The following is a 10,780-nucleotide window of genomic DNA, read 5'->3' as shown; positions in this document are numbered from 1 at the left end:
CGAGAAGCAGCAGCTCCGCATGGTCCTCCAAGGCGCGCGTTGTCGTTGTCGAGCACCAGCACCATCGACTGCGCCTGCCGCATCGCCTCCCTAGCGCCCCCGCTGTCGGCACCCTCCGCGTCCAGCCCGCTCCACCACATCCATCCCCTGGGCCTCCAAAAGCACCTCAAATCCATCCACATCCAGAATGGCTAGAGATGCTGCTTCGTGGAGGACGCCGCAAATCTGGGAGGGGCCGGGAAAACAGTGAGGGAGGGGACCATACGACTGAGGCCTTGCCTGCCCACGAATGAAGAAGGGGCGATGCAGAAAGAAGCGGCGGAACCACGAGATTTTTTTAACACTTTATGTAAACTAATTTAAATCTAACACTGTTTGTTTTTTTCTTCAAAACTAACACTTTTGGCCTGTGCCGCACCATGCATGGTGGCGCGGCGGGAGGCTGACGTGGCAACGACCATGGCTGCTGACCGGTGATGTGGTAGGGTTTGCCACGCCACCAACCACGGCGCGGCACTGCTGCGCCCAGTACCGTGGCGCGGCAGGACCTGAACGCAGACAGAAGATCGGCTGCTGTCGGTGAGGATAGGCAGCGATGCGACCATAGACCCCGACTTCGCGTCGCAGCTGAACGGCACCTGTAGCTCCGACCCCAACGCCTTCGCCTTCGCCTTCCTCGACCCCTCGCCGGTGGGCTCCGAGCAGGTGCTCTAGGCTAGTCCGATATGAGGTCGCGCAACACGGTCGACTACCGCACGTCCAACCAGGTTGCCTTCTTCGACGATTTCGTGGCGGCGATGACGAAGCTTGGGAGGATCAGGGTCAAGACGCCGGCCACCGGCGACGAGATACGCTGGGACTGCCGGTTCCCGAACTAGTTGCTAGTTAATCTCGCCGGCAGTGCTGCCGCGACGCATTGAAACGAATATGAAGCAAATAAATGAAGTCCGTGCGCAAGTTGACAAGCTGCCACATAACATTTTCATTGCTTCGACATAAGTTCGACATAACATAACCAACTAAGCCTGCAAGTTTTGGATAACAATATTCGTTCGACCTAACAAACTAAGACCCAGGAGTGTAAGGATCCCTCGGATGCCTCTGTCTCTTCGGATTTGTTGGCAACACATTGAGAGTGTAGCCAACGTCGATGTGGTCGTGTTGCCGGTGCGTATGGCTCGTACCCTGCAAGTATATGATATGCATGATTACTTATAATCTTTATGATCGTTAGTTCATGGAGCCTACATATTTAAAGAAACTACCTTTGTTACTACCTGTGAGGCTCCTTGGGTACCAAGTGGGGCACCACCTAGCTGAGACATGTCGATCTCGTCCTACGGCCAATCGTCCACTGGTGGTGCTGTCTACGGAAGCCCGAGGGTTGTCGTCGTCGTCATCGTCGTCCTCGGTTGTAGGGTCCTTTTCGGCGCTATGATGTGGTGGTGTCCACACTACGGAAGTGGCACCTGTCATCGGCTGAGAAGAGCCGTCTGGTGTCCTCAAAGAGCTAGAAGACGTGCCACCCAACCGCGCTAGGACTGTCGGTTTCACCCAAGGAGTGTCCATGCAGCTTAGCTTCACTTTCTACATAAATAGACGTTAAAGTTAGTGTATTTCCCAAATGCATATACACTAAAGATACATTTTCGGAACGGGCAAGTTTATGTTTACCTCCGTAAAAGCCTCGAGAACCCCTAGCGCTGTGTTAGGACGTCGAGACCGTCCGTGATATAGTGTACATTTCGTAATTGAGTTAGGTTGTGATATAGTGTACATCGAACAAGACACATGTATGATAGTAAATAGAGCGTAACCTGGTGCTGTGTCAGGACATCGAGACCGTCCGTGTACTCCCTGTACTTGCGCCTCGCATTCCCTCTAACTAACTCTGCTTTCGTCTAGATATACAGAGCTTTAGGGAGTGTCACTACCGTAGAGAACTACTTTGCCGAGTGCAAAATAGTTTGCCGAGTGTATTCCATCGGGCACTCGGCAAAGGCAGTCTTTGCCGAGAGTCAGACCCAGCGGCCCTCGGTAAAGAAATGCCGTCGGCAAATCTGCCTTTGTCGACTGCCGGACACTCGGCAAAGATTGGCCGTCGGCAAAAAATTGCCTTTGCCGAGAGCCGGGCGCTCGGCAAATTCCGATCGTCGGCAAAGGTGGCCGGCGTGACGGCGGCCACCTGCCGTCAGCCTTTGCTGAGCGCCTCGCCGTTTGGCGCTCGGCAAAGAATTTTTTTATTTTTTTTAAAATTCTTTGCCGAGTGCCACATGCCCTGGCACTCGGCAAATTATTTTTTTTTTGTTTTTTTTGGCCCCATATTTTTTTGCGGAGGCATGTGATAATATGGGGCAAAAAAAACAAAAAAAATTAATTTGCTGAGTGCCACCCTTGTCACTCGGCAAAGAAGCCTTTGCCGAGTGCCAGGGCTCGTGGCACTCGGCAAAGAATTAAAAAAAAAATAAAAAATTCTTTGCCGACTGCTAGGGCACGTGGCACTCAGCAAAGAATTTTTTTTAAAAAATAAAAAAATTCTTTGCTGAGTGCCCCTTTCTGGAGCACTCGGCAAAGGCCCAATAGAAAATGGGCCGCCAGCCCAAAATCTCCCCCCACCCCAGAACCCTCTTCTCCCTTGCGCCCGCCCGCCCGCTCGGTCCCGACGCCCGCTGCCGCCACAGCGCCGCCGCTGCTCTGCCGCGCATCCCCGACCTGCCAGCGCCGCCCGCCCGGCCGCCCGCCCACGCCGCTCCGCCCGCCTGCCTGCGCAAGCGCCGCCCGGTAGCGCCGCCCACACGCGAAGCTCGCACACGCGCGCGCTGCCGCCACCCCCACTCCGCCGCGTCAGCGCGCCCACGTCGGCGAGCCCTCGCCCCCGCCCCTGCATCCCCTACCCCCGAGCACCCCCAGCCTGGCCACGCCGCTCGACCGCATGGCTCCCAGGCGCTGCCCACCGCCGTCAGCGTGGCCCGCCGCCACCGTCCGCGCATGTTGCCACCGCCAGCGCGCGCGGCCGTCCTCCCCTGTACGCGATGGCCCTGCACGCCCCATGCTCCCCTGGTGTTGCCGCCAGCTTGGAAGGAGGAGGAAGCAGCAGTAAGAAGAAGAAGGGAGGAGATGAAGGAAGAAGAATGAAGAAAAAAGAGGAGAAGGAAAGAGAAGGAAAAGGAAGAAGAAGAAGGAAAAAAGAGAAGAAAAAGGAAGGAGGAGGAGAGGAAGGAGGTGGAGAAGGGGAGAGGGGGAGGAAGCCATGGTGGAGGGGAGGAGGTGCCTCGGCCATCTTCTCTGCATGCCCGTCCCACCGACGCCCCTACCGTCACCGAACCGCCTACGAGCTTTTGCATGGTATATCCACCCTTTCTCGGCTTATCGGCCTTTGTGCCGTTGTGATGTTGGCCTTCGTGCCGCTGTGCTTATTAGCCTTCGTGCCATTTGTGATTGTCGGCCTTCGTGCCATTGTTTTTTGTAGGTTTTGGAAACCTCCCCGTGCAGGGAAGGTGCTACCGAAATTTTGAACTTATAGTGTCGTGTTTCATCTTTTGCAGAGCAAGACCTGTTGGAGGTGACCCGGAGGTCCCCGATCGTCTTCGTCGACATCACGGGTCTACCTGCACTGCGTCGCCTCGCCACTGCGTTGACTCACCACTGCCCCGCTAGCCTGACTTCACTGACACCCTAGGTATAAATCACCTCTTTTTCCGCTTGTCTGTCGTCGTAGATCGGTGTAGCCTAGTTAGGCGTCTCCTGTCCGAAAGAGATATCTTTGGAGGTATGCAGATCTTTGCATATCTACGACCATATCTATTTTGGATTGTCCACATTTTTTGGACAGCCCGCGGATGCGTAGATGGGTTACTTTCCATGGTCTGCTCTGGTCCAAGACGGTGTTTCGGCATCACCCCCTGTTGTTCTCCAAATACACACTGTCCCTTACAGGACGTGTATTGGGAGAATAGCGAGGTGGTGCTGCCAAAATTCTATCTAGGATAGGAGCGGAGCATGGAAACTAACCTCATCTACGCATCCGCGGGTGAGATTAGGACCTATCCTCACCTATTAGAGAGTAGGGACACCGCGTAGATGCAATTGATGGTCACCTGTGGAGATGTTATATATGCTAGAGGATGGAGGACCGTCAATGGATGTACACGGGCCGAACAAGTCAGGGTGATGCCAGCATTGAATGGATGAACAAGACCGATCATTTCTTGAAACATGCATTTGGCAAGGCCGCTAGATACCCGAAAATGGCTTTGTGTCCCTGTAGCAAGTGTGGTAACAGGAGAATGCAAAACTAGGAAGTCATGGGTATACATCTGCACAAGAATGGGTTTACGTTGAACTACACCTGGTGGGTCCACCATGGTGAAGCTGATCGTATGAGTATGGAGGTGGTGAGACCACGCGTCGAGGCTGTTGATGCTGATGCCGGGGTAGCAGACATGGTAGATGACGTTCACCAAGCACAGTTTGCTGAAAGACGTGAGGAGGCGGAGATGTAGACAACCGTAGATGCATTCAAGTACATGATGGACTCGGCGGCGAAACCCCTTCACGCTCATTCTGAGGTCTCTCAGCTGGATGCCATTAGTCGCTTGATGGGTTGAAGTCCGATTTGAACATGAGTCGAGAAGGCTTCGATAAGGTGTTGGCCATGGTTGGCACCCTGCTTCCAAAGGACCACATGTTGCCGAAGACCATGTACAAGGCACATAAGCTCCTTAAAGCACAGAAGATGCTGTATGAGCAGATACATGCTTGTCCAAATGGGCGTGTCCTATTTCGGGAAGAACACAAGGAGGCAAAGTACTGTCTGAAGTGTAAAGCCTCCAGGTTCCTGGAGGTAGAGTCTGGTGATGGTGGTGGCTAGAAGAGGCAGCTTAAGATACCCGCCCGAGTCTTACAACACCTTCCCTTCGTGCCGAGGCTTCAAAGGCTATTCATGACCGAGGAAACCGCGAAACAGATGACGTGGCATAAGAATGGCAAACGGTACAATCCTAACAAGATGGTACATCCATCTGATGGTGAAGCATGGACCAGCTTTAATGACAAACATCGTCTAAAATCTGATGAGGCTCGTAATGTATGTGTCACGCTGGCAACAGATGGGTTTAATCCTTATGGCATGATGGCCGCCCCTTACACATGTTGGCCCGTGTTTGTTATCCCCCTCAATCTCCCCCCTGGCGTCTCCTTTCAACGACATAATGTGATCTTGACGTTGATAATTCCTGGACACCCGGGGAAGAATATGGGTGTGTTCATGGAGCCTGTGATTGATGAATTGATCAAAGCTTGGAATGAAGGGGTATGGACATACGACCGAGCTACAAAGCAAAGCTTCAAAATGTACGTTTGGTACCAATACTCCATGCATGAGTTCCTAGCATATGGGTTATTCAGCGCCTGGCGTGTTCAGGGGAAGTTCCCATGCCCAATATGCTAGGAAGCTATGAGGTTTATTTGGTTGAAGAAGGGTGGCAAGTATTCGTCGTTCGATCAACATCGTCAATTCCTAGATTCCAACCATCCATTCCGACAAGACACCAAGAACTTTAGGAAAGGTGTCGCAGTCACGGACCCTAGACCGCACTTGAAGACTAGTGCCGAGGTTCATGCTCAGATAGATGCTCTCGTGCCCAATGAAGAAGGTGGTTTTGTGGGATATGGTGAGCAACACATGTGGACTCATAAGTCCAGCTTGACGAGGCTCCCCTATTTTGATGACCTCCTACTGCCCCATAATATTGATGTAATGCACACTGAAAAGAATATCGCTGAGGCACTTTGGGCAACACTCATGGACACTGACAAGTCTAAGGACAACCCTAAGGCTAGAGTGGACCTGGCGATGTTGTGCGATAGACCACAGCAAGAGATGCGGCCTCCTACAAACGACAAGAACTAGAAAAGGCCTAAGGCTGATTTTGTCTTGAAACCCAAACAAAGGAGGGAAGTACTACGATGGATCAAGGCGTTAATGTTCCCTGATGGGTATGCAGCGAACCTGAGCAGGGGAGTGAACTTAGGCACTATGTGAGTCAACGGGATGAAGAGTCATGACTACCACATATGGATTGAGCAGCTTCTTCCGTCGATGGTATGAGGCTATGTTCCTGAGCATGTCTGGCTAGTGCTTGCAGAGTTGAGCTATTTCTTCTGCCAGCTTTGTGCCAAGGAGCTATCTCGGACCGTGGTTGCAAACTTAGAGAAAGTGGCACCTGAGTTGCTTTGTAAGTTGGAGAAGATCTTTCCACCCGGCTTCTTCTTGTCGATGCAGCATTTGATTGTGCACCTCCCGTATGAGGCACGTTTGGGGGGGCCCATGTAGGCCCATTGGTGCTATCCAATCGAGAGATGTCTGAAGGCTGTTCGCAAAAAATGTAGAAATAAAGCCAAAATTGAGGCTTCCATTGCAGAGGCTTCCATTCTGGAGGAGGTGACAAACTTCACACAACTATACTACACAACGAACCTTCCTAGCGTGCATAATCCACTCCCTCGCTACAATGCTGACGAGAATGAATCCAACCTCATCCTTTTCCAAGGGCAACTCGGAAGCGCAAGTGGATCGACCAATAAGAGGTTGGATAATGAAGAGTGGCGCAGTATCATGCTATATGTGTTGAAGAACATAACCGAGGTGAAGCCGTTCATTGAGTAAGTTCTCAACGAACTTGTTTCAATACGCCGTCACTATTCTGCATCCAACTGATTCTTTATCGTTTGGACAGGAAATTTATTCATGTATCCTGGCATCAACCAAGGGGTCCTACCCCACGGCAAACCGATACCCTTCTTTCACAGGGTCTGGGAGCAGGGAGGCCTGATTTGATTTCTTGGTTCAAAACAAAGGCTTTGTCCAATTTACCTTGTACCTAGTTCGGGATTCCAAGTTTCGCGTACTTAGTTCGGCAATCTTTCATTCTTGAGCTTGCAGGCCCAAACCGATGCAACTATGAGTGAAGAGTTGAGACAGGTTGCAAATGGCTTCAACAATAAGGTGAAAGCTTATTCAGGTTATGATGTGAATGGATATCGCTTTCACATAGCAAGCTACGAGCGAGCTCGGGCCCATCGAAAAACCACAAACAGTGGAGTTTGTACTCCTGGCACTGATGGCCTCGAGTATCATGGCATAATCGAAGAAATATGAACTTTCATTTTATGCTTCGAAACCTCTTCGTCTCATCATGTTCAAATGCCACTGGTTCAATCCTCGACTAACGAAACGGAGCCCTAATATTGGTCAAGTTGAGATTCGACAAGATTTCATCTATCAAGGAAAAGATATCTTTATTGTGGCTCACCAGGCCGTGCAGGTTTATTATTTGCCATACGCGTGCCAAGGCAACAAGGCTCTTAAGGGTTGGGCTATTGTGCACCAGGTATCGCCACATGGTAGACTAGATGTCCCAAATGATGAAGATTACAACTTCAACCCAAACACATATGAAGGAGAGTTCTATCAAGAAGATGGGCTACTAGGGAGGTTGGTGATAGACTTAACCGAGACGATCAGAATGGAAGTAGACAATGAAAGGGTCGATGATGAGGAAGAAGGAGATGAGGTGAAAAATGCCAAGGACATAGAAATGCTTGAGCGATTACATTTAGACGATGACGATGAAGGCAACATTGAACCTTCGGGCAGTGTTGTTTATTTGGACAATTTTGATAATGATGACAAGACATATGATCCAGATAATCCCAATAATGACGATTACTTCTAATACATGTAATACTATGTTATTTTGTAATCATGTTTTGTTTATTTATTTAGCATCTATTTTTAACACATGTACTAATATGTCTTGTATGTTTCTTTTTAATTGTAGGTGATTGAACAAAGATGGCGGGTAGTCGTGGGCCAAGGAACATGAACTCGAGGTTCATGAGGGCACGCAATGCAGATCCGGATGTAGAAGAGGGGTCGTCGGATAGGAGGAGGCAGAGGGCCAGGAGCAGCGGTAGCGGCAGCGGCAGTAGGAGGGGCAGACCTCCTCTAGTCAGGCCGCGTGATGTGCCAGAGGAGGAGCGCCGTACCCCGGACTCCTTGGACGAGGAGGAGCTAGTTCGGCAGACAGACGATGAGGGAGACGAGGCATAGCAGGGCAGCAAGGCTGGAGGCACAGCTGGTTCAGGCTCCTCTGTTGTGGCCAGGATCTACTTGCGAGGTCCCTCGAAACTCCCTGGGCCTCCACTTCTTCCCCTACACCCAGCGATCCGCCCCTAGGGGGACAGGTAAGTAACTTTAGATTTTATCATAGCTACTTCATATAACCTGTTGAAAATTGTCAGAGAAACTAATAATGTTTGTTAATGACTTGTGCAGACACTGGCTGGTTGTGTCGCCTGGTGACTTACACAACCCCAACCACATCCTAGGTCTTGTGTGTAGGCACTTTTACCCCGGCATTGTCACGCACAAGGGGAACACTGAGCCAGCCAAATCATGGGACCACTACAAAGATGCCCCCGACGCATGTGGAGATAAGCAGGAGCGGGTGAGGAGAGAGTTCTGGGTAAGTCTCGCTCGCACAACATTGATCAATACATTGCATTCATTTGACTTTTTTTGACATAATGAATTGATACATTGTGTCTGTTTGCAGACTTTTTTTAGATGTGAAGAGGGACAGGAGGACAGGGCGGAGAAGGTGATGGTGAAAAGTGCCAGGAAATGAATCACCGACATGCACTATGAGGAGCGCCTCACTTGCATCATCAAGTACTACACCACACACCTTGGTGAGAAGATCACCCAGACACAGGCAAGACAGAGGACGCTGACTCGGGAACAATACCTTGAGGTAAATGAAGAAGAATAATACTGATTCGTTTTGAGATTAAGTAGCTTTAATTTGGTCTTCTTACATCTCAAATTCTTTATGACTTGTAGATGATTCCATGGTGGTGCGAGTCGTATCAGGACTGCTGGGTGATGATCGTGGACAGGTGGTTCATGGAGGGTTATATCTAGGACCACGAGGCAGGGCGAGAGCAGCGTATGGCAGCGACAGGCCCCACGCACCATCAAGGCAGCCGCAGCCTCGACGCGTACAAGCAAGCATGGGTACATGAATTTTTAGTATTTTGACGCTCCATTCTGCATGTTTCTTCTAATCATCTTGTTGTCTTTCTCGCAGTCGGCGTCGCATGGTGGCCAGTCCATCTCCAATTTCATGGCATATGGTCTGGCCCGCAAGGGTAAGGCAATGTCCACTGTCACCTTCACCCTGGATGACCTGCCCGAGTCCTACAGCAACCCAAGCGTCCACACCCGCATCAGTTCATACGCATCGAAGGCAAGGTCAGTCCATGGGCCAGACTGGGATCCGAGCACCAACGACATCGATGGGATGATGGTCATGAGGCTCGAACAAGGCAAGAAGCATGGGCTATACTGGATTGGTGATGGCACCCTCGAGCCCAGCGAGATTCCCTCCCTCTCCCAGATCCGAGCACAGACCCCGAGTGGAGGCCCGGCCATACGCCAACGGCTGTCCCCTTCACAGCAGTGGGTCGACGCAATCCAGGTTAGTCCTGTTTAACTCTTCATACATTGATCTTTAAATAACTTAGTTACCTTTGCATTATTGAAACATTCGATTGAAATGTTGTTGGCCGAGAACGAGAGGATGGCTCAGGAGCTGCGGGACCTAGCGACGAGGACCGAGCAAGCCGAGCAGGAAAGACAGGCCGAGCGGGCCGAGCGGGAAAGGCAGGCCAAGCAGCTAGCGGAGATTACGACGTTCCTGCAGAACTTTGGGCAAATGCACGGTGTAGCTGTGCCGCAGTTCGCTCCACCGCTGTCACCAGTTATAGCTAGTCCTATGAGTATGAAACCAAATTGCTTTGACTAGTGCTTTCATTAGATGACCACTCTAACAGATGCAATCTCTTGTCCTTTATGCAGCCTCTGTCGGCGGGTTCAAATAACCCATCTCAGGCACAACCAGGCGATGACACTTTTCCTTCACCAGGCACTCAGTTTCCTCCCCACCTGTAGTTTGTATCTCTTTTTCACCGCTTGATGGACATGTGATGCACTATAATCGACTATCGACTTGTTTCGATGGATATTGGACCTATTATGCTTGTGATGTCGTGTATGTGAGATATTGTGTGATCGACATGTGATATATATGTGGTATTGCCTTTGTGATGAGATGGATGTGATATATATGTGCTATATTGTGTTTGTGATGTCACAGATGTTATATATATCTGTTATATGCTGTGTTTGTGAATATAGAATAAAAAATAGCCTATTTGCCGAGTGCCCTGGCCCTAGCACTCGGCAAAGCTGGGAATTCTGCATTTGTAGAATTCCTAGCTTTGTCGAGTGCTAGGGCCAGGGCACTTGGCAAAGAAATTACGAAAAAAATAAAAAAAATCTTTGCCGAGTGCCTACCTAGCAAGGCACTCGGCAAAGAAATTATTTAAAAAAAAACTTTGCCGAGTGCCTCCCCGGAAGGGCGCTCGGTAAAGAAATTTTGAAAAAAAATTAAAAAAATCTTTGCCGTGCGCCTCTGACATGGCACTCGGCAAAGCATGTGCTAACGGAACCAGCGCCGTGATAGTCACTTTTCTTTACTGAGTGCCGAGATTGCACTCGTCAAAGACTTTGCCGAGTGCCTGATAAAAGGCACTCGGCCAAGAATTCTTTGCCGACGGATTTTTTACCGGAGGCTGTTTGCCGAGTGCTGCACTCGGCAAAGGCTTTGCCAAGGGCAAAGTAGCCTTTGCCGAGTGCATTAGGCACTCGGCAAAG

Source organism: Miscanthus floridulus, chromosome 13, assembly GCF_019320115.1.
Source record: "Miscanthus floridulus cultivar M001 chromosome 13, ASM1932011v1, whole genome shotgun sequence".
NCBI classification, from domain to species: domain Eukaryota; kingdom Viridiplantae; phylum Streptophyta; class Magnoliopsida; order Poales; family Poaceae; genus Miscanthus; species Miscanthus floridulus.
Note: the sequence above shows the minus strand (reverse complement) of the source record.